The following is a 5,472-nucleotide window of genomic DNA, read 5'->3' on the forward strand; positions in this document are numbered from 1 at the left end:
AAATGCCACAGACACATAATTGGGTGAACCTTTTCAGATTGTGACTCAGCTTTGCTAAAGTCCCCAATTAGAGGTGTCCAGGGTTCTTAAGCACACTCTGTTTTTGCTTCGGACCTCGACTTTAACCGCTCAGTCTCAAGCTTTTCACTTGACACCTTCACGCCACAAGCACATGGTTAGGGACAGTTTGGTTTAGCCGCTTAGGCCAGGATTTTATTCCTTTGAGCCCTCCTATCCACTGATGCTCAAAGCCTTGGATCCCTTTTACCCTTGCCTTTTGGTTTTAAGGGCTATTGGCTTTTTCTGCTTGCTTTTTTTTTCTTTCTTTTTTTTTTTGCCTTCTCTTTTTTTTTTTGCAAGCTTTTCTCTATTCACTGCTTTTTCTTGCTTCAAGAATCATTTTTATGATTTTTCAGATCATCAAATAACATTTCTCCCTTTTCATCATTCTTTCAAGAGCCAACAATTTTAACATTCATAAACAACAAATTCAAAAGACATATGCACTGTTCAATCATTCATTCAGAAAATAAAAAGTATTGTCACCACATCAAAATAATTAAACTAGTTTCAAGGATGAATTCGAAATCATGTACCTCTTGTTCTTTTGTGATTAAAAGAATTTTTCATTTAAGAAAGGTGATGGATTCATAGGACATTCATAGCTTTAAGACATGGACACTTAGACACTAGTGATCATGTAATAAGACACAAACATAAATAGACATAAAGCATAGTAGACGAAAAACAGAGAAAATAAATAGACAATGAGATTAAGGAACGGGTCCACCTTAGTGAGGGTGGTGTCTTCTTCCTCTTTGAAGAACCAATGGTGTTTTTGAGCTCCTCTATGTCTCTTCTTTCTCTTTGTTGCTCCTCCCTCATAGCTCTTTGATCTTCTCTAATCTCATGGAGAATGATGGAGTGCTCTTGGTGCTCCATCCTTAGTTGTCCCATGTTGGAACTTAATTCTCCTAGGGAGGTGTTGATTTGCTCCCAATAGTTTTGTGGAGGGAAGTGCATCCCTTGAGGCATCTCAGGGATTTCATGGTGAGGAATTTCCTCATGCTCTTGTTGAGGTCCATGAGTGGGCTCTCTTGTTTGCTCCATCCTTTTCTTAGTGATAGGCTTGTCCTCTTCAATGAGGATGTCTCTTGGCCACAACTTCATAGAAGTGGTCTTCATGGACCTTTGAGATGAATCTCTCCATCTCTCATGACTCAGAGGTAGAAGCTTTTGCCTTCCCTTTCCTCTTTCTAGAGGTTTCTCTGGCCATAGGTGCCATAAATGGTTATGGAAAAATAAAAAGCAACACTTTTACCACACCAAACTTAGAAGGTTTGCTCATCCTCGAGCAAAAGAAGAAAGAGTGGAGTAGAAGAAGAAGAAGAAAAGGGAGGGGATGGAGAGGGTGAGTGGTTCGGCCAAGGGGGAATTAGGTGGTTATGATGTGTGAAAAAGAAAGAGTGATGGTTTGAATTTGAGTGGGTGGGTGTAGGTGGGTTGTATGATGGTTTTGGAGGAGTAATGGAGGTGATTGGTGGAGGTTATTTTGGGGAAGAGTGTTATGAGAAGGTGTGAAGAGGAGAGCAGAAGAGGTGGGGTAGGTGGGGATCCTGTGGGGTCCACAGATCCAGAGGGGTCAAGGACTTAGTATCTCTGCTCCATTTAGGCGTGCAAAACACCCTTAGAATGCATGTCTGGCGTTAAACACCAGCTTTTCTCCCATTATTGGCGTTAAACGCCAATTTCATGCTCTGTTCTGGCGTTAAACGCCAGTCTGGTGCTTGTTTCTGGTGTTTAAACGCCAGTAAGCTCTTCCTCTAGGGTGAGCTATTTTTAATGCTGTTTTTCACTCTGTTTTTGATTTTTCAATTGTTTTTATGGCTTCACATGATCATCAACCTAAAGAAAACATAAAATAGCAATGGAAAATAAATAGATATAATTAAATAACAATGGGTTGCCTCCCAACAAGTGCTTCTTTAATGTCAATAGCTTGACATTGAACTCTCATGGAGCCTCACAGAAAATCAGAGCAATGTTGGGACCTCTTAACACCAAACTTAGAGTTTGAATGTGGGGGTTTCGTTTGACTCTGTATTGAGAGAAGCTTTTCATGCTTCCTCTCCATGGTTACAGAAGGAGAACCTTGAGTCTTAAATACAAGGTAGCCCTCATTCAACTGAAGGACTAACTCTCCTCTGTCAACATCAATCACAGCCTTTGCTGTGGCTAGGAAGGGTCTTCCAAGGATGATGGATTCATCCTCATCCTTTCCAGTGTCTAGGATTATGAAATCAGCAGGGATGTAAAGGCCTTTGACCTTTACTAGCACGTCCTCTACTAGTCCATAAACCTTTTTCATTGATTTGTCTGCCATCTCTAATGAGATTCTTGCAGCTTGTACCTCAAAGATTCCCAGTTTCTCCATTACAGAGAGTGGCATGAGGTTTATCCCTAACCCAAGGTCACACAGAGCATTCTCAAAGGTCATGGTGCCTATGGTACAAGGTATGAAGAATTTTCCGGGATCCAGTTTCTTCTGAGGTAATGTCTGCCTCATTAATGCATTCAGTTCATTGGTGAACAAGGGGGGTTCATCCTCCCAAGTCTCATTACCAAATAACTTGGCATTTAGCTTCATGATTGCTCCTAGATACTTAGCAACTTGCTCTGCAATGGTATCTTCATCCTCTTCAGAGAAAGAGTATTCATCAGAGCTCATGAATGGCAGAAGGAGGTCCAATAGAATCTCTAGGGTATCTGTATGAGCCTAAGATTCCTTTGGTTCCTCAAAAGGGAACTCCTTTCTGTCCAGAGGACGTCTCAAGAGGTCTTTCTCACTGGGATTCATGTCCTCCTCCTCCTCTGGGCATTCGACCACACCAAGTAAGGTTATGGCCTTGCAATCTCTCTTGGGATTTTCTTCTGTATTGCTTGGAAGAGTACTGGGAGGAGTTTCAGTAATCTTCTTACTCAGCTGACCTACCTGTGCCTCCAAATTTCTAATGGAGGACTTTGTTTCATTCATGAAATTTAGTATGGTTTTGGATAGATCAGAGACTATGGTTGCCAGGCCAGAATGGCTCTATTCAGAATTCTCTGTCTGTTGCTGAGAAGATGATGGAAAAGGCTTGCTATTGCTAAACCTATTTCTTCCACCATTATTATTGAAGCCTTGTTGAGGCTTCTGTTGATCCTTCCATGAGAGATTAGGATGATTTCTCCATGAAGGATTATAGGTGTTTCCATAGGGTTCTCCCATATAATTCACCTCTGCTATTGCAGGGTTCTCAGGATCATAAGCTTCTTCTTCAGAAGATGCCTCTTTAGTACTGTTGGATGCAGCTTGTAATCCATTCAGACTCTGAGAAATTATATTGACTTGTTGAGTCAATATTTTGTTCTGAGCCAATATGGCATTCAGAGTATCAATTTCAAGAACTATCTTCTTCTGAGGCATCCCATTGTTCACAGGATTCCTCTCAGAGGTGTACATAAACTGGTTATTTGCAACCATTTCAATGAGTTCCTGAGCTTCTACAGGGGTTTTCATGTGAAGAGATCCTCCTGCAGAATAGTCCAATGACATTTTTGACAACTCAGGCAGACCATCATAGAATATACTTATGATGCTCCATTCTGGAAGCATGCCAGTAGGACACCTTTTGATCAGTTACTTATATCTTTCCCAAGCTTCATAGAGGGACTCTCCTTCCTTCTGTCTGAAGGTTTGGATTTCCACTCTAAGCTTGCTCATCTTTTAAGGAGGAAAGAATTTGGCCAGGAAAGCACTGACCAGCTTATCCCAAGAGTTCAGGCTTTCCTTAGGTTGTGAATCCAACCATGTTCTAGCTCTGTCTCTTACAGCAAAAGGGAAAAGCATAAGCCTGTAGACCTCGGGATCAACTCCATTGGTCTTGACAGTATCACAGATTTGCAAGAATTCAGCTAAAAACTGATGAGGATCTTCCATTGGAAGTCCATGAAACTTGCAATTCTGCTTCTTTGCATCTCCACCATTGTTATTAGGTTCGGCCATGTCTTCTTCTTTTTTGAAAATTTCTGTCAGGTCCTCTCCAGAGGGTTGTGCTTTAGCTTCTCTTAGTTTTCTCTTAAGAGTCCTTTCAGGTTCAGGATCAGCTTCAATAAGAATGTCTTTATCTCTGTTCCTGCTCATATGAAAAAGAAGAGAACAGAAAAAAAAAAGAGGAATCCTCTATGTCACAGTATAGAGATTCCTTTATGCGAGTAGAAGAAGAGAAGAATAGAAGAAGGAGAGGATAAGAATTCGAACACAGAGGAGAAGAATGGATTCGAATTTTTGAATGGAAGAGGGGTGTTAGTAGATAATTAAATAAATAGAAAGAGATGAGAGGGGGAAGAATTTGAAAATTAAATAAAATAAATAAATAAATTTTTTTTACTATTAGTTATAATTCGAAATTTAAAAAGAAAAATTAAATTAAATTAAATTAGAATTTAAAATAAATAGTTAACTAAAAAGGAATTTTGAAAAAGTGGGGAAGAGTTTTCGAAAATTAGAGAGAAAAAATTAGTTAGGTGGTTTTGAAAAAGATATGATTGAAATAGAAAATTTTTAAAATAAAAAATTCAAGTAGTTAATTGAAAAAGATTTGAACATCAAATTTGAAAAGATAAGAAGTTAGAAAAGATTTTGAAATTGAGTTTTGAAAAAGACATGATTGAAATTGAAAAAGATTTGAAAAGGAGATTAAAAAGATTTGATTTTGAAAATTAAAGTTGATTACTTGATTAACAAGAAACTAAAAGATATGATTCTAAAATTTAAAGATGGAACCTTTCTTAATAGGCAAGTAACAAACTCAAAAATTTTTGAATCAATCACATTAATTGTTAGTAAAGATTTTGAAATTATAAAATGAAATTAAAAAAAAAAAAGATTTTGAAAATCATTTTAAAAAGTTTTCGAAAATATGAAAAAAAATGAGAAAGATTTGATTTTTGAAAAGGTTTGAAAAAGATAGAATTTTTAAATTGAAAATTTGACTTGACTAATAAGAAACAACTAGATTTTAAAAATTTTGAAAAAGTCAACTCAAATATTCAAATTTTATGAGAAGAATAAGGGAAAAATATTTTTTTATTTTTGAATTTTTAATGAAGAAAGAGAAAAACACCAAATTGGAAAAAAACATAAAAATTATGAATCAAAACAACTAATGCATGCAAGAACACTTTGAATGTCAAGATGAACACCAAGAACACTTTGAAGATTAAGATGAACATCAAGACTTATTTTTGTAAATTTTTAAGAAAAGAAAAATATGCAAGACACCAAACTTAGAAATTTTCAATAATTAGACACTAACAAATTAAAAATGCATATGAAAAACAAGAAAAGACACAAAACATGAAAGATTAAAGATCAAACAAAGAAGATCATCAAGAACAACTTGAAGATCATGAAGGACATTATGCCTGAAT

The 5,472-nt window shown here is 36.9% G+C and overlaps 1 non-coding gene across 1 annotated transcript; it reads left to right on the plus strand.

The window, feature by feature from the left end:
- The first annotated feature begins 3,653 nt into the window (after positions 1-3,653).
- Positions 3,654-3,757, plus strand: LOC148563902 (small nucleolar RNA R71). The gene has a single exon (XR_015884822.1). It is a non-coding gene; the product is annotated as a small nucleolar RNA R71 (small nucleolar RNA).
- The last annotated feature ends 1,715 nt before the right edge of the window (positions 3,758-5,472 follow it).

Source organism: Arachis ipaensis, chromosome B5 (genome assembly GCF_059453495.1).
Source record: "Arachis ipaensis isolate K30076 ecotype BB chromosome B5, ASM5945349v1, whole genome shotgun sequence".
NCBI classification, from domain to species: Eukaryota; Viridiplantae; Streptophyta; class Magnoliopsida; order Fabales; family Fabaceae; genus Arachis; species Arachis ipaensis.